This window comes from Hakea prostrata, chromosome 9 (assembly GCF_041222555.1).
Source record: "Hakea prostrata isolate BN-2017 chromosome 9, UWA_Hpros_2, whole genome shotgun sequence".
Lineage (NCBI taxonomy): Eukaryota > Viridiplantae > Streptophyta > Magnoliopsida > Proteales > Proteaceae > Hakea > Hakea prostrata.
In genome coordinates, this window is record NC_142608.1 from 21922089 (window position 1) to 21949309 (window position 27221).

A 27221-nucleotide genomic window follows, 5' to 3' on the forward strand; every position below is an offset into this window, starting at 1 on the left:
GAGGTCTATCTCTTCCGCCATTGGTTTTTTCCCTCTCCCCGAAGCTTCAACTACTGGCTTCAGGTTCCTGATACCCTTGTATTAAGGGTCTGGAGGAGGTGCAGAAGATACTTGTACTGCAGTCAAGGCTCGAGGGGACTGTCGTTCAGCAGTCACAACAGCCTTGGCAGCTTTTACCTAGCTATTGGGAAGAAACATTTCGGGACAGATGTCCCAATGATTCAGAACGGCTGCAAATAAGGGGTTGAAGAAAGGAAAGCGAACCCTGCTTTCCAGTGCATCTATATACAGGGAAAATTCACCCGGAAGGGTTGAATCAACTCTCTCATCTGATTTGGGAGCCCTAAGATGGTACGAAGAAGGAAAGCCAAAACCCTTGACAGCTAAAGGAAGATTTTCCTCATTATAGGAGGAAGCTACAAATCCAGGTCCACCGGCAGATTTGGTGGATTCTTTTGACCGCTCAGAAAACTCGGCAGTCACCCTAGGAGTCATGGAAGGTCCGGACTCATGATGAACAGAAGAAGTCTCAGTTTTTTCTTCTGCTCTTTGTTGGCTAACTTCTGCGAAGTCACGCCAAAGAGCAGTTAGGGTTTTGTTGTCACTATCTGACTGCTCAGAGGGAAGGGAAACAAAGGCCTCATTGCCACTATTGCATTTACCGGCGCTTGGCACAGGGGAAGTCTCAGAGGAAACCCTACTATCTTCCATTACTAAAACGTTTGACTGCAGTTTCCAGAGAAAAAGAAACCTGGAGATAGAATGTAAACTTTGCAAAAAGATCAGTAAACTTACTGATTCACTGAGGCAGAGAGCTCGAGAACGAAAGAATTGTAAAGGCGCGAAGAAGACGACGAGGTTTCAAAATTCCAGACAAGAAGAATGAAACCTACGGAGACAACGAACCGCTTTTAAGCACCTGCACGAATGTTCGAGGACGTGAATGATCGAGATTAATTCAACATCAACGATCGAGATTTGAAGATGGCTCGAAAGTTTGAACTCACGAATCCAAAACAGGTGTTCAAAAACAGTCGTTTTGATTGTGTGAGCCATGATAGTTTCAACTGCAGGAGGATGCGTAGTGGTACCCTCACAAAGCTCGAGGAAAAAGCGACACTACCGCATTAAATGCGCAATGACATTTAAAGGATTATGCAAGACTATTACTTGACGACGAACCCAGTTAAAAACCAAACCCTCGGGATCGACCGAACGCTTGGTCTGGGGGGCTCGTGATACTGAGAAAATATGATTGGACTTGGTTCATTCATGGTTTGATCCTTGACTCCAGTCGAGACGAAGGGAATCGACTCGTTTTCAAGCGAGCCGGGTTCAGGAGGTAGCTTGCTGAGGAAGAAAACTAAATCAGCCACAAGCACGCCCTAATCCAATACTTATGGAGGAGGTTAATTAACCTAATGACGGCAGGTAGATTTCAGCGGCTGTCACTTATCGCTTTCAAGAGGATAACCATCAGATAACGATCGGGTTATCCTAGGAGTTCTCTACTAGTCCAAACTAGTAGAAGTCTATCACTCAACGAATCTATTTGTTGAGATCCAACGATTATCCGAAGAAGGCTCAAATACATCCAACGAAGAAGATTCGAAGGTATACTCTATATGAACATCACCTCCCCACAAGGGAAGGACACACACACTTGGACGTGAACACTCAGATGCTTACTATCTGAATCGTATTCCAATTATTCATTCCTTAGCTCTGTGTTCTAGCAGAGCCGTTTGTGATTAAGTTCATCAACTGACTTAGCCTTCGGAGGTGGACTCCCGACCCCAGCGGTCGGGCCACATCTGACGCTTTGTTTTGCAGGTCATTCTCAGGAGATCTAAGGGCTGGGCAGATCTTGGACGCATCAAGTAGATTCTCCCGTAGTTGTCCTGCGGGTGTTATCCCTATGCTAATATCCTGGATGGTTCCATCCCACAAAAGTCCAACACTCCATTTGTCACCTCCTAGTTTATCAGGTAAACCTACATAGAATAAGATTGGTGAGATGAGTTTAAGCATTTAAAGGAGGCAAGTGATTGTCTAATTTCTGCATTGGTTATTTATGCTCTATTTTTAGGGGATAACTTTAGGTCCCCAACCCACCTTTTGACATTGGCAAGTAGTCTTAGTAGGTTTGGATCTTTATTATTATAGACCTTGATATTTCTTTCAAACTAGATATGATAGCATGTTATTATGAATATGGAGAAAACCAGATTTTAGAATCTTTATCAAAAGTCACAGCGAAGTAGAATGGAATTACAAAAGCTAATGGAAGTTATTATTTATAAATTCCAATCTAAGTCCCAATGGTCCCGCTGCCCAAATTCTCTTCATCCAATTGCATGACAGGAAAATGTGCCAAATAGATTTGTCATTATTATTGCACAATTTGCAGGTGAGATCTGTCCCTGCCCACTAAGAGAGTATGATTTTGGTTGGAAAATAGATTGCCACATTTCACTTGCCTAAATAGCCCTTACTTATACAGGATGGTTCTATCCAAAATCCAATCCCAAAATGTAAACTCACATCCCATTTGCCCATTAATTTTTATTCACTGATGTAAATAAATGCATGATGAGATATTGTAATCCAGTGCTCACCATCAATCGATACAGATTTCAATCTAACGCTACACTTCCCATCCCATTCAATCTAACATTACATTTTCCCAACCCATTCAATCTGACGTTACATTTTTTTCATCTCATTCACTTGTGTAAATGAAACCCATGATGAGAGACTGTAATTCTGCGTTTGCCCTCAATCTATAAAGATCCCATCAAATGTTATATGATGAAATTCTACAATCTAACACTTGCCTCAACCAATAAATATTCCAATCCAACATTATACTTGTTGGGAAATATCATGTCAGCATTGCTACATTAGCCTCCATTAGTTTTGATGATAACAAACACAAATTACTAATGTCTACATTAAGTTGTGATTGTCCAGCTCATTACTAAAACAAGTGGATCAAATTCGACTGATTGGACCAAACTCACCAGATGCTCAAGCTCAAGTAATCTAGGACAAGGAACCAAGGTCAAGATGAGCGTCAAGATCAAAGCACAAGAAGATGAGAAATCAAGTCAAGTTCAAGACTTAGATAAATTAAGGACTTAAGACACATTCACATACACTCATGTAATCACACTTAATTATATGCATATCATGTCACTAGACTGATCTAGGACATGTTAGGAAAGTGTATGAGGCTTAGAGTTGACTAGTGATATGGAGAGTTTATGATCAAACCAGGTTCATACCTGGTCCGACCCTCGACCCCGGTCGAGACGGAGAAAACCGAATCGCTCCCGAGCGAACCAGATCCGGAAGATGGCTTGCTGAAGAAGAAAGCTTATTCGGCTACAAGCGTGCCCTAATCTTACTTATGGATAAGGGTTATCACCCTGATGATGGCAGACTCAAACTGACGGCTGCGGATAATCATTATCAAAGGGATAACTATCGCATAACCTAACGGTTATCTCAGGAGTCCTCTACTAGCCCAAACTAGTAGAAGTCTATCGCTCAACGGATCTCACTGATGAAATCCAACGACTACCCGAAGAAGGCTCAAGTGCATCCAACGAAGGAGACTCGAAGGTACACTCTATATAAACCTCACTACCATACAAGGTGAGGGAGGGATCAATCGATCAAAAAGAATACTATCTGAGACTCAGGTTCAGATACATACTGATAGACCTAGACTATCGGCGATCCGCTATCTAGATCACCTTTCCCGTTTCTTCATTCATTAGCTCGTGCTTCTAGCGAGCCGTTTGTGATTAAGTTCATCAATTGACTTAGCCTTCGGAGGTGGACTCCCGACCCCGGGTCGGGCCACATCTGACGCTTTCGTTTTGCAGGACATCACGTGGAGATCCAAGGGCTGAGCAGATTTTGGACGCATCATTTGGCGCCGTCGTGGGAAACGACTTGAAAAGCCATGGTGACTAGAACAGCAGCCGCAGCAGCAGCTTTGCACAACGCAATTCCGGTGTTCGAGATACACCGGGGTGAATAATCCAGATATTCCCCAGGAAAGCCAAAATCCTATCGAAGTGGATGATGGCCAGGGAGGACGTAATCCTCCTCCTGATACAATCCAAGATCAATTGGATCAGGTAAAGATTCAACTCTTGGAGGTGAGCCAAGCACTCCGCGTGCTCACCCAATGAGTGGTTTTACCACAAGAGCCTGATCAACGCGATTCAGGGAGACGTGCATTGCCACGTGACCAGAGAATGGCTGAAGACCGGAATGTTGATTAGAATTTCCGTGAAGGAGACCGAGGACTTCGGAGGATTGATGATCAACCGAGGCGAGGCGATTGGTTCGACAGACCGCAAGAGAGTACAACTGATTCAAATACAAGGTTGGATACTGGGGTAAGAACTCACTCACCCACTGTCAGAAGAACCGTTCGTGATGATCGAGCAGTTCGTGACGAGAGGAATGTTTGTGAAGGACGGGCTGTTCGTGATGATCGAGTAGCGCGGGATGATCGTGTTAATCGAGGTCGTGATTATATTGTTGAAGATCACCCGACCCAGATTGGTCAAGAATTGGCCAACATCAATGAGAAGTTAGGGCAGTTGGCTAAGGGAAGAATAACTGAGGATATTTACTCAGTCATTAGGAAAACTCCTTTCGCTGAGCCAATTGCGGGATATCGGTTTCCCCATAACTTCCGTTTGCCTACCTTCTCAACATTCGATGGCTCCGGAGATCCAACAGCTCACATCGGCTATTACCAACGAGACCATGGCGGTTTCGGTAATTTCGATGAAATTTTATGCGGGGTTTTTTGGTTCATCTCTAATCGGAGCGGCACAAAAGTGGTTTTCTAACCTCCCCTCGGAAGGATCGTAAACTTTGACGAATTGGCGTGCCAATTCATAGGGCGATTCGGAGTGGGATACGAGGTTAAGAAAACGGAAGAAACCTTGTTTCTTGTCAAACAAGGAAAGAACGAATCGATCGAGAGAGTTTCTAAAAAGATTCAACAAAGTGACGATGGAGATAGAAAACTTGGACGAACAAGTAGCCAGAACCGCTCTATTCACGGGACTCACTAATCGGAAACTCCTGGAGTTATTACTACGGGATATACCCACGACTTATGCTTGAGTTGGTACGAGAGATGCCGAAGCGGGCTGAAGTCATGGAGATTCTAGATGCGCGCCAAGGAGATAATAAAGTCTCCAATAAGGAACAAAAGGCTCTGACGAAGCGAGAAGCCAAAGAAGAATGTTCGCGATCGGGTTGGAAAATCCCAGCCTTGGCGCCAAAGATCCCCGGTAGAAGTGAGCACACTCCATTGAATGCTCCTCGGGCTGATATTTTGAATATCCTCAAAAGAAAAAATATTTTGAAGTAGCCGCCTAAAATTCTTTTGAAACCCGGAGAGCAGCAGGATCGGGAAAAGTATTGCCGATTCCACAAGGACTATGGTCATTATACTAATGACTGTCGTCATCCGAGCGCGATATTGAGAGATTGATATCTCGGGGACATCTGTCCGATTTTGTTAGCGGGGAGAAGGGAGGAGCCACGTGGGCCACGTGCGGCTGCTCCAAAAAGGGATCATTTGGTTAGTTCAGAACGATCGAGGGAGGCCCCGAAGTCTAAAAAAGGCAAGGAGGTGATTGAAACTGCTACTTGGTCACCGATCCTTACCATCTTCGGGGGGCCCAGAGCCGAATCATTCCGGAGTCTAAAAACCAAATCCAAATTTGTTGGAGCCGGAGAGGCGCAGAAGCGAAAGAAGCTGAATGGTGAAGATTCTATCACCTTTAGCGAAGAAGATGAAAGAGACGTATGTTTACCTCATGATGATGCTATAGTCATCAAGGTAGAGATTGCACGGCGGGAAGTGCATAGAGTTTTGATTGATACGGGTCGCAGGTGACCTAATTTCCTACGAAGTGTATCAAAAATTGAAGGTGGATCGGGACTTGATGAAACCTTCATCTACACACCTATATGGCTTTGCGGGGTCATCTGCGGTAGCGGAAGAATCGGTTCGGTTGGATCTATCCATTGGAAGTTTTCCTAAGGAAACAAGCTGTCCGAATCAATTTTTTGGTGGTTCGAGAACTACCAGCCTATAATATGATTCTCGGGCGACCATCTTTATCCAAGATAGGTGCTATTGTTTCGACAAAACACCCGAAGATAAAATTCCCGACCGATATGGGAATTGGTCAAGTCTCCTCGACCCGGGAAGATCTCTCGGCGGTGTTATGTTGCCTATTTAAAAGACAAGGAGGGTCCGAGGAAGGTTACTGCCCTCCCCATAGAAGTTCGAGATGATCGGGAAGAGACGAGAGATGCAAAGGCCCGAACCGGTGGAAAAGCTGGAGCAAATTCAGTTGTGTACCGAGGATGAGAAAAAGATTACTTATATCGGGTCGAACAGTGGAAGAGTTTAAAGATGAGTTGAAGTTATTTCTTCAACGGAATAAGGATGTATTCGCATGGTCTGCTGAGGACATGCCTGGGATCGATCGGGCCATTGTAGAGCACAAACTCTGGATAGACCCTAAGGCTAAACCAGTGATACAGAAAAGAAGAAATTTCTCTATTGAAAAGTATGAAGCCGTTCGGAGCGAAGTTGAAAAACTTAAGAATTCTGGTTTCATAGAACCAATCGAGTGCCCAACTTGGTTGGCCAACGTGGTGATGGTGAAAAAGGCGAATGGGAAGTGGAGGATGTGTACAGACTACACAAATCTAAACAAAGCTTGCCCAAAAGATTGCTACCCGTTGCCTCGGATTGACCTCTTGATAGATGCGACTTCAAGATATGAAACTTTAAGTTTCATGGATGCCTACTCAGGGTATAATCATATCCTTATGAATAAGGAGGATGAGAAGTATACGGCTTTCATGACTGATCGTGAGAGCTATTATTACAAGGTCATGCCTTTTGGCCTGAAAAATGCAGGAGCAACATATCAGAGGGCCGTCAACAAGATTTTCAAAGAGCTGATAGGAAAGAATGTTGAAGCGTATGTTGACGATATGCTAGTGAAAAGCTTTACAAAAGCAAATCATATTGCAGATTTGGTGAGGTTTTCTCGATGCGATGAAGCATCAAATGAAGTTAAACCCAGAAAAATGTGCCTTTGGAGTCTCCTCGGGCAAATTTTTGGGTTTCATGGTATCATAGAGGGGAATTGAGGCTAATCCTGCCAAAATACAAACTCTGATTGATATGGAGGCTCCCAAAACCGTTCGGGATGTACAATGTTTGACAGGGAGAGTTGCTACTTTAAATCGATTTATCTCCAAGTTTGGAGAAAAATGTTTGCCTTTCTTCAAGGCACTTAAAGACTTGAAGGGCGCGATAAGGAAGCAAAGTGGACTGAAGAGTGCCGAGAAAGCTTTTGAGGAATTAAAAGAAGCACTTGGACAACCACCGATCCTGTCCGGACCCGGAGAAGGGGGAAATATTACAGCTATATCTAGCGACATCCCTTTCGGCGGTCGGTGCGGTACTTGTTCGGGAGAAAGAAAGATAAGAAACGTGGCCGATCTACTATGTAAGCCACGTGTTGCTAGATGCGGAGACGAGATATTCGCAGATTGAGAAGCGAGCTCTGGCTCTCATGATGACCGCCAGGAAGCTAAGGCCATATTTTCGAGCTCATCCAATTGAGGTATTTACAACTTTTCCTCTTAGTAAAGTTCTTAACAAACCTGATTTGTGCGGAAGGATGGTATCCTCGGTCGGTTGAGCTCGACGAATTCCAAGTGAGCTTTAAGCCCGAAGCGACAATCAAAGCTCGGGCATTAGCCGACTTTGTAGTAGAAACTACTGCACCGGTGGAACCCACCATTGAGGATCCCATTATACCAACCACTTGGGAGGTATATGTGGATGGTTCGAGTAATAAAGATGGAGCGGTGCTTGGAATTCTATTAAAAAGTCCAGCGGGATTTATTATTCGATATGCTTTGAGATTCGCATTTGATGCAAGTAATAACGAAGCGGAATATGAGGCCACGATAGCGGGACTTCGGTTGTCAAAAGCATTAGCTATTGCAGATGTAACTATTTATAGTGACTCTCGGCTTATAGTCAACCAAGTCCGGGGGGAGTATGGCATTAAAGAACCCCGCTTGCAAAAATATCGGGAGATAGTGCGGGCATTTCAAAACCAATTTCGGAATTTGAAGATATCTCGAGATTTCGAGGAATGAAAATTCGGTGGCGAGATGAGCTATCCCGACTAGCCAATGCCAAGGAAAAGAATCTAGACCCTTCGGTCTACATTGAAGAGATAACTTTTCCAAGTTATCATGAGAAAGAAATTTCTTATATTGAAGCGGAACGTTCTTTGGATGGATCCAATAATCGAGTATCTAAGCGATGACAAGTTACAGGGATCCGGTGGAGGCAAGGTTGATCAAGATTCGATCAGCTAGATTTGTCATTCGAGAATGGGAGACTATACAAAAGATCTTATGCTGGACCCCTTATGAGATGTATAGGCCCCGAAGGAGCAAAATCAGCTTTGGGTGAGGTTCATGAAGGAATTTGTGGCGCTCACATGGTTGGCGAGCCACTGGCCCACAAAATTTTAAGACTTGGGTTATATTGGCCTAAGGTTCAAGAGGCTGCTATGGACTACGTTCGTCGATGTAGTAAGCTGTCAAATTCATGCTACGATGTCGAAGCGCCCGGCGGAAACAATGACTTCAATTCTAAATCCCATTCCCTTTTCAATGTGGGGAATTGATATCATGGGCAAATTCACCAAGGCATCGGGCGGACGGGAATATCGATAGTAGCAATTGATTACTTCACAAAATGGGTAGAAGCCGATTGCATGGCGACAATTGCTGAGAAAAAGTGGAGAATTTTGTGCTTGAATCAATCATATATCGCTTTGGGATACCAAAGATTATTGTCACTTGACCATGGTACTCGGTTCATTGTCCACAATTTGAGCAATTCTGTGGAACATATATGATCAAGCATCGTATGTCCTCAGTGGCATACCCCCAAAGCAATGGCCAAGTAGAGGTTACTAACCGAACGCTCTTTGGAAGGAATAAAGAGAAGACTCAAAGGCTAACAAAGCTTCTTGGGTCGAAGAACTACATAATGTCTTGTGGGCTTATAGAACTACGGTTCGAACACCTACAGGAGAAACTCCATTCAGGTTGGTATATGGATCCGAAGCATTAGCACCAGTGGAGATAATGGCGGGGACATTATGGGATCGTGAGTTCGAGGAAAAAGCAAATGAACAAGGACTGCTTGATAGTCTTGATTTACGAAGTTCGGGCAAAGGCAATAGCACGAACTCAACATTATCAAAGAAGGATAGCATCTCATTATAATACTCAAGTGAAGAATCGTCGGTACTTAGCCGGAGATCTGGTGTTGAGAAACACCCTAGCTTCCGACCCGCGTCACCAAAGAAAGTTGGACCCTTCCTGGGAAGGACCTTATATGGTTGTGAAACCGGTCGGTTTAGGAGCTTACGAGGCTGAAGAACATCGATTCCCGAGAAAGAGTTGGATCGTTCGTGGAATGCTAGGCATCTCAAAAAATTTTATCCTTGAGGATGATTTCAATTTTGTTCGCGATGTAATCATTTTCAACTCAATCAATGCAATTTTTGGCTTTCAACAAACTATCTTTTGATTGGGGGGCATCACACACCACATCCAACAACAAGATCCAACTATAAGGCATCGGTCCCCGGTTTAACCCGGTCCCCGTTCACTTATTGTATTTCTCCGGAAATCCTCGGGTATAAGGCATCGGTTTAAAACCCGAGTGAGTTCCTTCTCGGACTTATTGTATTTCTCCGGAAATCCTTGAGTAAAGGCATTGTTTCAGACAACTAAGACCTAATACAACGGCGATTCAAGTGGCTAGCAAAGTTCAAGATAAAGTAATTTCTTATTTCTTCAAAAGATCCAAAGAGGCCAGTATCAAAACAATTACAAGAGGCTGGATACAATCTTCGATCAAAGAAGAAAGTCATTACAGGTGATTTGTTAACAAGTTATACAAGATCGACGCGACTTTGCTAGAACAAACATATGAGTCAACCATTGGTGGGGAGTCAAGGAAAAGAAGAGAAGAAATGAGGATTACAAAAATATTTCGGTATGCATAAAATCCTCCGCAATTTCATACTCTTTGTCCAGCTTGTCCGGGAGAAGAATGGTCCTCGACCAAACTCGCATTCGGTACAAGCTCGTCATAATTGACTTCTTCCGGCGGAGAATAAACGGGAGAATCTTCCAGGATATTGCATAATATCTGGATCGGAAGGTGGAGGATCAATCTTATCCTTGGTCCGATCGGGAGGAGGAATACCCGGGTCGGTAAATACTTCGGGATGGCAAACAACCTGTAGGGAGTCGTATCAAAATGAGGATCTTTCCTTAATCTGATTCCCATACTTCGTTCTCACCATCCCGATGCCACTTTGCAAGTTATAAGCATTCAGCATATCAACAAAGGGTTCTTGTGTAGATACTTGAAGACGCGAGGCTCTGCGAACATCGGTTGGAAGGGATTCGGCAAAGGAACGAGCTGACTTGCCTTTCGGGTAACGTTTTGAGATCCTTTGGCTCCCGACTTTCCAAGCTGTTCGCTCCATCGCCAGATCTTCTCCCTGGCATCATCCAAGTCCGACCGAAGACGACCAATCATCAATTTTTTTTCCTGCCACCTCCCAAGCTAGATTCCGAAGGCGAGCAATCTCAACATCTTTAGCTTCGAGAGATTTCCCGAAGCCTAGAAACTTCATTGCTCAACCTCTTGAGTCTAGTGCTTGCTTCCACTTGGTTGTGGAAGTTACCGCAAGACTCCTGCAAACAACTTCCGAGTTAGCAAGGAGCAAAAAAGTAATTTTTCAGAATCGAGAGGATTATGTAAATAGATTTAGATTGACGTGGTGGTGGGGGTGAGTTTTGTAGGTTGGGGGGGGGGGGTGGGGCGGGGGGGGGGGGGGGGGGGGGTGGACACCGTGCCTACCCCATCAGCCTCGTCGGGCGTTAGTGGGGGGGGGGGGGGGGGGGGGGGGGGGGGGGGGGCCCCCCCCCCGCCGCGGGGGGGTTGTTTTTTGTGGGGGGGCGGGGCGGGGGTTAAGTAGGAGGCGGCTTTGGGCCATCCCGATGAGGACTTGGTGTCGGCTTTGAATCCATGAAGGTTGATGATGAGGTTCTATTTATGGAAAGCGAGAATCCTGATGAAGATCTAATTAGTTGATGGACTTGGAGTGCTCTCTATCTTGGTTTGAAGGCATTTCTACCTACTAGGTAAGTCACTTGACTTGTGTGCAAAACCCCTTTAGGATTGGATTTGATCTGGACCTTCAATTCCCTGTTTTGGCCTTCTTTGTCGGCATTGGTCGTTGATTGGTCGGCGGGCCAGTCGACCAATCCACTCGACCAATGGGTCTTTGTCTTTGGCAATTAGGTTGATTCTTGCTCTATTTAAGTCTAACCTCGAGTCCACTTCGTATTTGCTGCCTCCAAACCCTGCGGGAGCAGACAAAGACCTCTGCAAGTCATCTCTCTTGCATCCTTGGAGTTTTCTTGGCGGATCTTCGTCGGAACTCTTCTTTTTGCATCAAAAGGTATGTCTACTCTCTCTTCTTCTCCTCCATCTTTGTTTTTCTTTCCTTTTTGAGTTGAGGCAGGTAGAAGAGATGCTGCATTCTCTGTTGCAAACATCTCTGAACATGTTCTCATGATCATCCTAAGGATTTAAGGCTAGAACAATGATCTTAACCATGATCATTGCAAGCTTTTGAAGGATTCATGATCAAACCATGATTTAATCTCTGTTAATCTTCTAATCTGAATTCTGATCTCTTTGGATCTTCTTTCATTGATCATGTTAGTGGTTAATAGTTGTGTTTTCTTTCCATGATCCATAATCCATAGAATTCTAGTTGTTCTCTTCTACCTTACTATGTGTTCTTCATGATGCATGATAGTACATATATGGTAGGTTTTATTTCCTTATTTAGATTTATGCTTCTAAGCCTTATTCCATGAAGACCTATGCATGTTTTCATGTTTTCATTACCGAAAGCAATGATCCATCCTCCTATAGTTCTTGTCCTTGTTTTCTATTTCAAAATTCATCAAGATCCATGTTTGATTTATTTATGGTAACTTTTTGTTTCCTAATTTGGATCTTGATACCTTGATTTGATTAGTGTTTTGAGGTCCCCTTTATGTTAGAATACTACTGATATAGTCTACCCCTTGATTAGTACCCTTTTGAACCACCAAATTCGGATTTCATATCTTAAAACTCTGATTTTATAAGCTCTCGTCTGCATTGGTCGACTGATTGGTCGTTGGACCACTCGACCAATCCACTCGACCAATGAGTACGGCAACTCCCGAGAATTGGTCGCATTTCGGATATTTTGATATATATTCTGCTAGGGATCTTTCCTAATATGTTGTATATACTTGTTTAGGACCTTCTTCTCCAAGTTTGCCAAGATCTTACTTGATTTCTTAGGATTCTTTGCGAGTTATAAAAGGTAAGGATGGTTATTTCCTTAATTACATAGATAGCATGAATCTAGTTTCTATATTTGAATATCATTAATATGTTTCCTAAATTAGATTTTTACAATGATATACTACTGTTGTATAACTTTGATTACGGTAGCATTACTTATTCATATTGAATTGATTCATGAATGATTTACTTACCAATGTTATACAAGTGATTGTAATTATTGATTTCTTTCCATATATGGAGTTACCATATATGTGATGATATGAATTGATGCATGTGTATGCTTACGTATGGTTTGGAAAGGAGAGGTGTCCTTTTGACACTACTGTCCTTGGACTACTACGGGAATATTATGGGATATTTCCGGAGATGCCCTCTGGACACCTTCCTAAAGCTGTTGGATGACATATCTAGGATTGTCTAGTAGTGTTTGGCTAGGATGTCTGTTATGTCGGACCCTAATCGGAGGGGGTATTGAGACCGAACGACCCGTGGTAGCAATGGGGATTCATGGGCGCTCAAGACCGCTAACCAACCCGTGAGAGGACAGGAATCACATTGTGGGGGCCATTTATGGGTGGTTAGGTTGCAACTATTAAGATTAACCCCCCACCCCCCAAGGCCCTAAACCCCCCCAACCAACCCCAAGGCAACCACACACCACACTACCAAAAACAACAACATAGTAAAAACAAATGTCAAGAACAAGAACCAAGCAAAAACAAAAAAAAAAAAAAAAAGAGAAAAGAGGCAACAAAGGAACGGAAAAAACCCGATCCCACTTAATAAAACAAAAATAAAACCTTAAACTTGCACTTTTTACCCCCACCCCCCCCCCCCTTTACCCAAATGGGAGGTTTATCACTCTCCACCCCATCCTGGGCCGTGGATCACACTCTCGGGTATGCCGGATAGGGTACCTGGGGCGGGGCGTGATTGGTATCGAGCACAAGGTTCGAGGAGATCCTAACCACAAAAGACAACAACTGAACATTCTTGAGTCATTGATCTGAAATGACTCTTCTACTCTTAGAAGTGAATAATAGAACACGGAATTAGAAACTTGAACTTTGAGGCATAACAGAACATTTACGAATAACATACCATAATTATACTTGAACAAATGTCACTAATGCAAGGAAAAGAAAAGTGCATAACATACAATAATTAAAGAGAAACAAAATGAACTTCATTAATTTCAAAAGTTTTTACAATGATTACATCTGAAATGCATAAATGGAAAATCCTAAGGTACGGTCTATCTAGGTGATCTACTCGATCTCTATATGCTCTGAACTCCTCTGCTGGGTTGAGTCACTGATGCTCTATCCTGTCCTGTCGAGACTCCATCCTCTCGTACATCTGCTCTGTCCGACCTCCATCCTCTCTAGCATGGAAGTCATCGATCTCATCTGTGCACCCAAGATCTGAAGTCTCCGGAACCGCATGTGAAGGGCCGCACACGCCTCGAAGTGTGATGAAGGAAACTCGTGATGCACGGGGCTCAGCCTCGCGCATATCTGTATCATCTCCGGCCTGATCATCACTATCGGGACCGATATCCTCTCCTCCATCCTCGATCCCTGATCCTCATCCTCGATTCATCATCATCCTCACCCTCTGGACCGGGAGATCTCTCTAGCGATGTAGTCTCATCGTCGAATGGTCCGAGTCCCAATGGGGTATCCCTGTGATCTAGTGTCCATCGGAGTATCCTCGAAACTCACCCCGAAATGCCTGAAGATCAAAGTCGAAGCCTCCCATAGCAAAGGTTCCGCATGCTAGGCCGCGAGAACTAAGTCCGCATGACCTGCTGAATGATGTAGGAGAGATCGATCTCGAAGCCCATGTAGATGCGGTAAATGACCAAGGCCTCCATCAACGTGACCCGATGGTGATGTCCGGCTTTCGGCATGATGTTTCGGCCGACTATGCGACCGATAATACGTGCGAGAACCCGTCATCCGTCCGCTAGTCCACGGTGTGAAGCATCGGCGGCTATCCCATAGCGTAGAGCCTATCTCGCGAAGCTCGTACGGCATCGGATGGCTGTCCGGATCTGCTCCTGCGGGTATCCACACACACTGCTTGTGTGGATAGTAAGGGACTGCAAGATCTCGGCCGGTGTCCGGGTAGAGAAGCGAATCCGAGTCGAAGGACCAGCTCCACGAGGACAAGTCCGAGTGGATGTCCCTGGCCCCGAGCCTCCTCGTGTGTAAGTAAGGTTGCTTTGAAGAACAACCTCACTAGCTCCGGGTATACCGGCAAATCCTCGGTGAAGAGATGAGTCCACTTGTAAAGTGTCGAACCTCTGCCGGATCCTAAAGGCTACGAGCTGGCGTAAGTGAAGTAGACGCCCCATCTCGATGTTACAATAGCTGAAGTAGGCCTCGTACGAAACTCGGCTCGAGGGGGTGTCAAATAGGTCCGGTCTCCTAACCTCCTCTCTAGGCTCGAAAGGAACCCGACCTCTGCCCCTAAGAGCACCTACGATGCGACCTCGACCTCTACCTCCTCCTCGTCCTCCCCTCCGCATGATGTATCGTGGAAGAGACAAGAGACATTTCCAATTAGTGCTATTTCAAGATTTGAGCCAAAAGGGTATTTTCGTAATTTTTCGGAAAATTTCAAATTTGGGGGAAATTTGATTTGAACATACTAGCATGTGCACAATACTTGGAATTTCATGTCTATGAAGTTGTTTTGATGAAAATCGATCGAAAACATGGATTAAAGCGAAAAATTCAGCAAGAAGGAAATTTGGGGATTTTGCAATTTAGGTCAAAATTGGATTTTTGAAAAGTTGAAATTGGTTAAATCAAATTGTATGGACCTATCTACAATGTCATCTTGAGCATGTAGCATTTGATCTCGTGCGAAAATTTCAAGCGGTTTGAGAGAAAACGAAATTTTTCTAAAGATATCGATTTCGGTATAAAACTTTGCGAGATGAGCACCAAATGTGTTAAAACTTGTTGTCTATGCATGTCATTGTGTTTAAAACCTAGGGAATATGTTTCTAAGCATTCCTAAGCATGATTTCTAGCATTGGATACAAGTAAAGCATGGTTTTATTGAAATGCAAGCATGAGAAGATGAAAATGGAAGAAAGAATGAGAGATTTACCTTGTTTGTGAAGATGGTGTGTTGTGGTGTTGTTGTTGAAGCACTAAATCACCTCAAGAACACTTGTGGGAACTCTTGGATATTTTCCCTAGAGCTCTCTCACCTTTGGAAGAAGTTAGAATGAGGTTGGAATGTGGAAATGAGGCTTATAATGCGAATTTTGCATTACGTCTTCATTGATTCGTGATTGGTCGGCGGGTCACTCGACCAACCACTCGACCAATGGTCACGGTGACCTCATTTGCTGTTGAATTTTTGGAAAATGTGATTTTTGCCTTATGGAATATTGTTTGATGACTATATGGATATTTTTGAGCATGATTTAAGTTTTCAAATCATTTGGACTTGTGGTTTATGTTGAATCTTCGAAATTCGGTATTTTGATGTTCTCGGTTTTGCGAGAATGGTTACTGCGAGAAGTGGGCGTGGTGAATCCGGTGGTCATGGAGGTGGTGAAATACCTCGGGGAGGTGGTGAAGTACCTCATGGAGGTGGTGAGATACCAAATGCTGATCGGGGGTACTCATGAGATCCCTGGTGCCCCGAATGTTGGAAGTTTCAGAGATATTGCCAATATTATGGGCAATATGATGCGGCAACAAGCGGCTCAATTCAACCGGATGTTGGTGGGTTTCATGACTCTGCATAATGAGACCCGGGCTGGTGCTAATGTGAATCCTCATGCCGCGATCCTGAATGCGGGAGGTTTAAGCTGGAACTCCTCATACTACTTTGATGGAGAGTTTTACGAAGATGCAAGTACCCACTTTCTTTGGAGTTACCAAGGACCCCTTGTTTCCTAACAAGTGGCTTCGTGAGTTGGAGAAGGCTTTCCGGCATCTGCAATGCTCGGAAGCTCGAGAAGATTTTGTTTCTTTGAGCGAAGTTGCAACAAGAAGCTGATGCATGGTGGATTTCCACTCGTCCTGTTTTGGAAGGTTTGCATGCGGGAGTTGTAACTTGGGAGTTATTCAAAGAGGCTTTTTGTATGAACTACTTTCCCGAGGCGGTGAAGGATGCAAAGGAAGGCTGAGTTTATGATTCGACTCAAGGAACTTTGTCTGTGTTGGAGTACCAACGAAGTTCGAGGAGCTTCATTTCTTTGCTCCGGATTCTTTGAAGGAAGACCTCGCCAAAGCAAAGAAGTTCTTCAAAGGGCTGCACCACCATTAAAGCTTATCTCACGGTCCGGCCTATAGTGAGCTATGCTCAAGTGGTGCGAGAACTCGAAGAAGTTGGAAGAAACGAGAGAAGGAAAGTGCTCGTGTGCAAAAGCCTTGGCGATCAAGGAATTCTGGTTTTGGGTGGATCGCAATGACCGTCGTTATGTGAGACCTACACCCTACCCCACTCCTACCTTTCGGGCTAAGAGTGTAGGTCGAACACGGGTTTTCGGCGGCCCGGCCGGTTTAAACGGTATGGCGGAAACCGAGCCACCAGCAAATGCAAGTGCAAGTGCAAGTGCGAGTGCAAGGCCTTTTGTTCGAAGCCCTCTGTTGCAGCCACCCCTGTTGGATCCGGCAATCCTGTTTGCTTCTCTGCAAGCAAGCTGGTCATTTTGCTCGTGCTGTCCGAAGCGGCACCCGGACAGCCTGCCCTGATGGTGAAGAGTGCTCCTGCTCCTCCCTCTGGTAGAGTTTTTAGTATTTCCGATGCTTGAGCGGGATCCAAGCCATGATGTGATTACGGGTACATTGTTAGTCGCTTCTATTTCTGCATTTGTCTTATTTGATACGGGTGCATCTCATTCGTTCATGTCATCTGCATTCATCAAGAAGACTAACCTAATCCACGAGAAGTTGTCTAGTTGTTTATTGATTAGTACACCTACTTGGTCTGTTGTGAAACTAGATAAGGGGTTATCTAAATGTCCTGTGTTGATTGGTGAGAAGAACTTGGAAGCCAATTTTGTGATTCTTGACATGAAGGACTTCGATGTTATTTTGGGAATTGATTGGTTGACGGCCCACAAAGGCTGTGTTCCTTTGTTCCTCAAAGAAGATTCGGTTCCATATTTGTGGAAGTCCGGTCTTTGAATTTCAAGGTGAAAAGAGAAGGGTTTGTAAGAAGGTCTTTATCTGCCTTTGATGCAAGTCTATGCCCTAGTGGATGATGCTTCATCTGAAGGCAAGGGTATAGTGGAGAAAAGAGTCGACGAAGTCGAGTTGTCTGCGACTTTGTTGATGTCTTCCACGATGACCTATCGGGAGTGCCTCCGGACGAGAGATGTCGAATTCTCTATTGATCTCGTCCACTGGTGCCGCTCCGGTATCTAAAGCTCCGTATAGGATGGCTCCTACTGAGTTGAAAGAGTTGCAAAATCAGTTGAATGAGCTCATTGATAGAGGTTTCGTACAGCCTAGTGTGTCACCTTGGGGAGCTCCGGTCTTGTTCGTCAAGAAGAAAGACGGTAGTATGCGCTTGTGCATCGACTACCGTGAGTTGAATAAGTTGACTATCAAGAATAGATATCCGCTGCCCGAGAATCGATGATCTCTTCGATCAGTTGAAGGGTGCAGTTGTGTTCTCGAAGATTGACTTAAGGTCCGGATATCACCAATTGAAAGTGAAGTCTAGTGATATCTTCAAGACAGCTTTCCGAACGCGGTATGGTCACTACGAGTTTAGAGTCATGCCCTTCGGATTGACCAATGCTCTGCGGTGTTCATGGACCTCATGAACCGAGTATTTCATGATGTGCTTGATAAGTTTGTGATTGTTTTCATTGATGACATCTTGATCTATTCGAAGAAGCGAAGAAGAGCATGCGAGTCATCTAAGTTTCACTTTGCAAAGGTTGCGGGAAAAGAAGTTGTTTGCTAAGTTTAGCAAGTGTGATTTACGGCTTAAGAGAGTGGTTTTCCTTGGTCATGTAGTTTCAGCCGAAGGTATTCGTGTCGATCTGAAAAGGTCCAAGCTGTGGCTGATTGGGAGAGACCGAAGTCGATAACGGAAATAAGAAGTTTTCTTGGATTGGCGGGTTACTACCGAAGGTTTATTGAGAACTTTTCTCGGTTGGCTGCTCCTATGACTAAGTTGACCGGGAAAGAAGAGAAGTTTGTTTGGTCGGCCTTTGTGAGAAGAATTTCCAAGAGTTGAAAGATAGATTGACAAGTGCCCGGTTTTGACTATACGATAGTTCCGGTGGTATGACGATTTATACCGATCGTCAAAGATTGGTTTGGGTTGTGTCTTGATGCAACATGGCAAGGTCGTAGCCTATGCTTCTCGGCAATTGAAGGATTATGAGCGGAATTACCCCACTCACGATCTAGAACTTGCCGCCGTTGTCTTTGCTTTGAAGATTTGGAGACATTATCTTTACGGTGAGAAGATTGCCATTTTCACGGATCATAAGAGTTTGAAATATTTCTTTACCCAAAAGGAGTTGAACATGAGACAAAGGAGATGGTTGGAACTCGTCTCCGATTATGATTGTGATATTCGGTATCATCACAGGAAAGCAAATGTTGTTGCTTGATGCTCTTAGTAGGAGGAACCGAGAAGAAGACTTTGGATTTGAATGCTTTGAGTTTACCATTGTGGTCTTCTATTGAGAGTTTTGATTTGGAAATCGTCCACGAGAATTCTGATTTTATTCTTTACGCCATGACGGCAAGATCTGGTCTTAGAGATAAGATTGTTGCTCTGCGAGAGTTACGATCAAGAGTTTTTGACCAAAGTTGAGAAGATTTCTTCGAATCTGAGTCGGACCCCGACTTTGGTATATCCATGGATGGTGCTTTGATGTTTAGAGGAAGGCTGTGTGTGCACATAAGCGAAGAAGTTAAGAAAGAAATATTGAAGGAAGCACACCGGTCGGTCTTTCTTTGTACACCGGGAAGCACCAAGATGTACAAGGACTTGAAGGAACATTTTTGGTGGATTGGTCTAAAGGCGGATGTTGATGATTTTGTTGCCAAGTGTGAGACTTGCCGGCGTGTGAAAGCCGTTCGACAACCTCCATCTGGATTACTTCAACCCCTTCCTATTCCTAGTTGGAAGTGGGAAGATATCTCCATGGACTTTGTGACTAGCTTGCCTCGGACAAGTAAAGGCAATGACAACTTTGTGTGGGTGATTGTTGATAGGTTGACCAAATCAGCCCATTTCATTCCTATGAAGATCACTCATACTCTGGATAAGCTAGCCGGGCTTTATGTGGATAATGTGGTTCGTCTGCATGGTGTGCCATTGAGTATTGTCTCGGATCGTGATCCTAGGTTCACCTCAAGGTTTTGGAATAGTTTGCGAGAAGGCCTTGGGAACCCAATTGAACTTGAGTACAGCTCATCATCCACGGTCGATGGACAATCGAGCGGACAATTCGGACATTGGAAGACATGCTCGAGATCTTGTGTGGTGGATATGGGTGGTAATTGGGATGAACACCTAGCTTTGGTTGAGTTTGCCTATAACAACGGTTATCAAGCAACAATAGGCATGGCTCCATTCAAGGCTTTGTATGGTAGTACTTGTAGGACACCTTTGTCTTTGGTGAGGCAATTGAAAGAAAAGTCTTAGGTCTCGAGATGATTGAAGCTACAAGTGCTATGGTAGATATGATAAGAGAAAGGATTAAGTGCACTTGATCGAGACGAAATCTTATCTTTGATAAGAGAAGGACCGATTTGGAATTTCAAGTTGGAGAGAAAGTCTTTACGAAGGTCTCACCAATGAAGGGTGTGATGAGATTCAATGTTAAGGGAAAGCTTAGCCCTCGTTACATTGGACCTTTCGAGATTTTGGAAAAGGTTGGACCTGTTGCGTATCGATTAGCATTACCTCCGTCTCTTGCTGGTGTGCACAATGTGTTCCATATTTCGATGCTCCGAAAATACATAGAGAATCCGGAACACATTTTGCAGCAAGCACTGAAGGACTTAGTGCTGATTTGACCTATGATGAAGAACCGGCCGAAATCCTGGATAGGAAGGACAAGCGGCTGCGGAATCGCGCCATTCCTTTGGTGAAGATTCGGTGGAAGAACCATACCCCTGAAGAAGCTTCTTGGGAGAAGGAAGAAGACATGAAGGAGAAGTTTCCTTACCTCTTTGGAAGCACGGAGTACGCTTTCAATTTCGGGGACGAAATTTCTTTAAGGGGGAGAATGTGAAACCCAGCCCTAACCTTGACCCGGAAACCTTGTTATTTGTAGGTCCGATGACCCGAAGTAAAGTAAGAAGTCAGCTTTGGGCCATCCCGGTAGAGGACTTGGTGTCGGCTTTGAATCCATGAAGGTTGATGATGAGGTTCTATTTATGGAAAGCAGAATCTGATGAAGATCTAATTAGTTGATGGACTTGGAGTGCTCTCTATCTTGGTTTGAAGGCATTTCTACCTACTAGGTAAGTCACTTGACTTGTGTGCAAAACCCCTTTAGGATTGGATTTGATCTGGACCTTCAATTCCCTGTTTTGGCCTTCTTTGTCGGCATTGGTCGACTGATTGGTCGGGCTTGGGCCGATCGACCAATCCACTCGACCAATGGGTGCTTTGTCTTTGGCAATTAGGTTGATTCTTGCTCTATTTAAGTCTAACCTCGAGTCCACTTCGTATTTGCTGCCTCCAAACCCTCTGGAGCAGACCAAAGACCTCTGCAAGTCATCTCTCTTGCATCCTTGGAGTTTTCTTGGCGGATCTTCGTCGGAACTCTTCTTTTTGCATCAAAAGGTATGTCTACTCTCTCTTCTTCTCCTCCATCTTTGTTTTTCTTTCCTTTTTGAGTTGAGGCAGTAGAAGAGATGCTGCATTCTCTGTTGCAAACATCTCCGAACATGTTCTCATGATCATCCTAAGGATTTAAGGCTAGAACAATGATCTTAACCATGATCATTGCAAGCTTTTGAAGGATTCATGATCAAACCATGATTTAATCTCTGTTAATCTTCTAATCTGAATTCCGATCTCTTTGGATCTTCTTTCATTGATCATGTTAGTGGTTAATGGTTGTGTTTTCTTTCCATGATCCATAATCCATAGAATTCTAGTTGTTCTCTTCTACCTTACTATGTGTTCTTCATGATGCATGATAGTACATATATGGTAGGTTTTATTTCCTTATTTAGATTTATGCTTCTAAGCCTTATTCCATGAAGACCTATGCATGTTTTCATGTTTTCATTACCAAAGCAATGATCCATCCTCCTATAGTTCTTGTCCTTGTTTTCTATTTCAAAATTCATCAAGATCCATGTTTGATTTATTTATGGTAACTTTTTGTTTCCTAATTTGGATCTTGATACCTTGATTTGATTAGTGTTTTGAGGTCCCCTTTATGTTAGAATACTACTGATATAGTCTACCCCTTGATTAGTACCCTTTTGAACCACCAAATTCGGTTTTCATATCTTAAAACTCTGATTTTATAAGCTACTCTGTCTGCATTGGTCGACTGATTGGTCGTTGGACCACTCGACCAATCCACTCGACCAATGAGTACAGCAACTCCAGAATTGGTCTGTTTCGGATATTTTGATATATATTCTGCTAGGGATCTTTCCTAATATGTTGTATATACTTGTTTAGGACCTTCTTCTCAAGTTTGCCAAGATCTTACTTGATTTCTTAGGATTCTTTGCGAGTTATAAAAGGTAAGGATGGTTATTTCCTTAATTACATAGATAGCATGAATCTAGTTTCTATATTTGAATATCATTAATATGTTTCCTAAATTAGATTTTTACAATGATATACTACTGTTGTATAACTTTGATTACAGTAGCATTACTTATTCATATTGAATTGATTCATGAATGATTTACTTACCAATGTTATACAAGTGATTGTAATTACTGATTTCTTTCCATATATGGAGTTACCATATATGTGATGATATGAATTGATGCATGTGTATGCTTACGTATGGTTTGGAAAGGAGAGGTGTCCTTTTGACACTTCTGTCCTTGGACTACTACGGGAATATTATGGGATATTTCCGGAGATGCCCTCTGGACACCTTCCTAAACTGTTGGATGACATATCTAGGATTGTCTAGTAGTGTTTGGCTAGGATGTCCTGTTATGTCAGACCCTAATCGGAGGGGTATTGAGACCGAACGACCCGTGGTAGCAATGGGGATTCATGGGCGCTCAAGACCGCTAACCAACCCGTGAGAGGACAGGAATCACATTGTGGGGGCCATTTATTGGTAGGGTTGCATATGGTTAGACTTGGGCTCACGGGCGCTTAAGACCGGTAACCAACCCGTGAGAGGACGTGAGAGCTTCCCGTTTACCATATGTGGATGATCAATAGGGTTGGTGAGTCCGTAGTCGAGTGGGGACTATGAGGACTCTAGTGTGAAGGATACCGGAAAGGATCGTCGGGGACGAGGAATGGAAGTATCTGGATCGACTTGATGTAACCAAGTAGAAGACTTGCATTTGGCTAGGTTTTACCACGACATGCGCCGATACTTATACCAAATGGTTGTGAGAGAGTGTGTTGACTTAACCCCCTGCCAAGGTTTGTCTGAGGATGAAGGACCCATTACCAATCGGTCGCTCGGAGATATCTTAAATGGTTGGAGGGAATCCAAGATATCTTAAATGGTTGAGGATGTGAGTGGACTTTCCTAAAGAAGTACGGTGCTACGACTTAAAGCATGTCTGCCAATAGAGACCAGCATACATAGAGTTAGATTCATTCATTCATTGTTTGTCTCATATCATATTGCATTTATGATTGTTCCGGAATCCTGCCATTTATGTTATTATGGATTTTAAGCTGCCTTCTTGAGTTTCTTTGAAACTCATTCCTTTATTGTACAATGTTGTTAGACTATCCTGCAGTCTTGAGTACTATGACGGTTCCTATGAGGAAGCGCAAGGCGAAGAGACATATCTCCGGGGAAGGTGATTGCGGTTACCACAATTACTACGAAGATCCCACGGGTGGTTATGCTCCGTACGATGCTTAGTCCGACCATTGAGTGGAAGCGTCCTTGTGCTATTTATGAGATCTACACCTACAAGGATGTCGTCTACAAAGTGGAGAATAATTTAGTTACCCAATGTACTTGCTCTGGGATTAGCTTTTATCTAGTTTATTCTTTAGAGCTACTTTTCCGCTGGATGTAAAGTGGGATTTTTGCTTCACTTTACTTATCTGTTTGATACTCTGATTATGTCTATTATTCCGATTCGTTTATGATTCATTCTTTCATTATTGGATCTATGATTTATCTTCCGCACTCATGTTATGATTTTTTTTTTTTTTTTTTTTTTTTTTTGTTGGTGGGGGGCCCCTCGCCCCTCCTTCTGGGGTCCCGCCCCCGGGCCTGCGGAAGAGGGGAGGCGGGGGGGGGGGGGGGGGACAGGAACAACACCACGAAAGGGGGGGGTCCTTCCTTTGCCCCCCGACGGGGGGGGGGGGGGGGGGGCCGCGCTTCCTAGTGGCAAAATCCTCCAACTCAAAAGGAGAGGAGGAGGATGCCATACAAGCACTAGAGTTAGAAATAGGAGCAGCACCTGCTGGGACCACACCTTCATTAGACGCCAACATAGTTGCCTCAGATGCCCGAAGAGTCTCCTTCGGGGGTGCACCAACAGGTTCACCAACAGGCTCACCAGCAGGAACGCCGGCAACACCATCGGCAACGGAGTGATCAAGATCTTCCTGGGAAAGACGAGCGATCACTTCGGGCAAAGGAGGCGCAGGGACGGCATCAATAGAGGCTGCAGGAATCTGACTTGAAGATTCACCGCCAGCAGTCGCCTTACGCTTGGAGGATTCACTAGCTGAAACCACCGCACTGGCCCCAACCACCACCGACGGAACGCTTTTCTTGCAAGATTTTGCTCTGATAAAGTTCGGGTTGATCTTGGGAGCCACTATGCAAAACAACAACAACAACAAAAAAAAAAAACAGCCGTATCAGTACAAAAATAAACGACAGCAACAGCGAGGAAACCCTAGTTTTCTACAACTTCTGACAAACCAACAAACTAAACCCCAAGTATAACTACTGTGCAGTTTACTCAGGGGGGAAGTGGGGAAAGATGAGTAACCAAAAAACTTACTTGTTCAGAAGTGGATAGAGCCGTTGTTGGAGTACGAGGAATACGGAAGCAGACCGAAGGACGAAAGGTTACTTTGGCACTCTAGCAAATCTATCTTGCAGAAGTAAGGATAGATGGAGAGTACCCACGAAGGCTTTAAATAGCCTCAGGTATAAGACGACGGTTGAAGGCTAAGGACAACCGACTACCCAGATCGAAATGACGCTTCGAAATCCGCAAAAAGCAAGATCAACGGTCGAAGGGATGCCACATGGAAACATGTGGAAGCGAGCACCTGATGCAGAGAAACCTCCAATCGTCGCACTGCCATTAAAATAATGGATGTATTTCCGATTTATTGGAAACAGTGAATGGTATACAAAAGCAGGAAAACGTTTGAACTTCGCAGAAGGGAAACGTGCGGACTTTGCAATAAATGAAGTAGTGGGGAAGATTAATGCATCTTCCCGAAACGCATCTTCACAATATTTCTACAAGATTATTATTCGGCGAGGAATGAAAAGTTAAGTGATAAGTTTTATCATTAATACTTGAGCAAATTGCACTGGCACCCCAAAATGGGAGCTTTAAAGCACTGACACCCCATTTTATGTTTAAAAAACACAAACACCCCATTCATTAAACACACTAGTCCATTCTGTTAATAAAACCATTAACCCACAATTTTTTTTTTTAATTCCAAAAATACCCTTACCAACACTCAAAACCCTAAACCCCAATTTATTCTCTCTCTTCACCTTGCTGTACTTTGCTTTACCCTCTCCATCTTCCTCCGACAAGGGGATTTTGATGCATCCACAACACCACAATAGTGACTCAAGAAACAAGCTCGAATTTTGATTGCAAATTGATCTTCCAATTACATTCTTCTGTAGATGTCAAGGAACTCGCATCAATTGACGTTAATCTACCTCTGCCAATTTGTATGCATCCATTGTCCACTCAGTTGCAGTAAGGTTTCTTGAATTATTTACTCTCTCTTTTTAAAAGCACCTGCCCTCATGAATTCCTCGCTGCTTTTTATTCCTCGACTTCTCTGGACTCTCTGTCTCTGCTTTTTTTCTTCCTTCCAATTCTTCTAAATTTCTGATCTAATTCATCTGCTACCACCGTTACCGCCTCTTGATGAAAAATTGAATCCACCATTTCCTCAGCTTCAAGAAGTCTAAACCCATTCGTCTCCTCTTTCAATCCCGCGAATTTCTTGGTTTTCGGTCTAACCCATGAATTCCAGCTCTCGGAAAGCTCGAATCACAACGGCTGCACAGTTTTCTCGATGAAAACGAGTACTACATCGCTTATTACGAAGAAAAACACCCCGACATGGAAGCGTACGATGTTTCATACACAACCCGGTAGGTCAATTGAAGGAACTCGTCCAATCTACCCAATCACTTATACGATGTGGCTTGGGATGTAATCTTGGTGGATGGTCCAAGAGGGTATTATCCGGCAGCGCCGGGGCGGATGTCGGCGATCTTCACCGCCGGTGTTCGGCAAGAAGCAAGAAAGGTGCCGTTTCCAAGACAGGTGTTCGTTCATGATTTCCACGAGAGAAATAGAGAGGGTTTGCAACGATGAGCTCCTCTGTAAGGAAAACATGGTGGAGAACAAAGACCTGCTAGCCCATTTCGTGGTGGAACGAATGGACGGTAACGCCGCTTCAGAATTCTACCCAAATTGTACATCACACTGATATCATCATCATGAATCGATAGAATTTGAGTTTTCCTTTCTACTGTAAATTTACAGTTTCCAAATTTTCGTTTTTTACCGGTTTCTGCAAGTTCTTTTACATTATACATATTTGCAAATTGAAGTTGATGGTTTAATTGTATCTGAAGTTTCTATGATGGAAGGGTTTGAAAATGAAATTTCAACCTGAGCTTGTTTCTTGGCCAAAGTGGGTGTCCGTGACTGAGAGTTTTAAGGATTAATGAGAGAGTCTGAGATGGGCTGTGAACTCAATTTTTGAATGCGATTTGGTTGGAATTGGAAGATCAACTTTGCAATCAAAATTCGAGCTTGTTTCTTGGGTAACTATTGTGGTGTTGTGGATGCATCAAAATGACCTTGCCGGAGGAAGGTGGAGACCGTAAAGCAGAGGAGAACCGAGTGAAGAGAGAGAACAAATTGGAGTTTAGGGTTTTAATGGTTGGTAAGGGCATTTTTGGAATTAAAAAAAATAAACTGTAAGTTAATGGTTTTATTAACAGAATGGACTAGTATGTTTAATGAATGGGGTGTTTGTGTTTTTTAAAAATAAAATGGGGTGTCAGTGCTTTAAAGCCTCCATTTTGGGGTGCCAGTGCAATTTGCTCTTAATACTTTGATATTCAAGGCAAGATTTCGGCAGGAGACGGGGAAATTCAGAGGCCAACATGAAAAAAGAAATGTATATTCATTTAATTGAGGGTAAATCTTTACAAAAGAGCAACTCCCTAAGCCTTTTCTTCATTGTTGCCCGAGGGACCCTGGTCGGGAGGACTTTTCTCAGGACCATGAGAAGAGCCTTCCTCAAGAGTGGC

General features: G+C 43.8%; 1 pseudogene; it reads left to right on the forward strand.

The window, feature by feature from the left end:
- The window catches only part of LOC149005004 (protein IRX15-LIKE-like), a 45899-nt pseudogene extending 19510 nt beyond the window's left edge, over nucleotides 1–26389 (forward strand).
- Nucleotides 26390–27221: the final 832 nt, after the last annotated feature.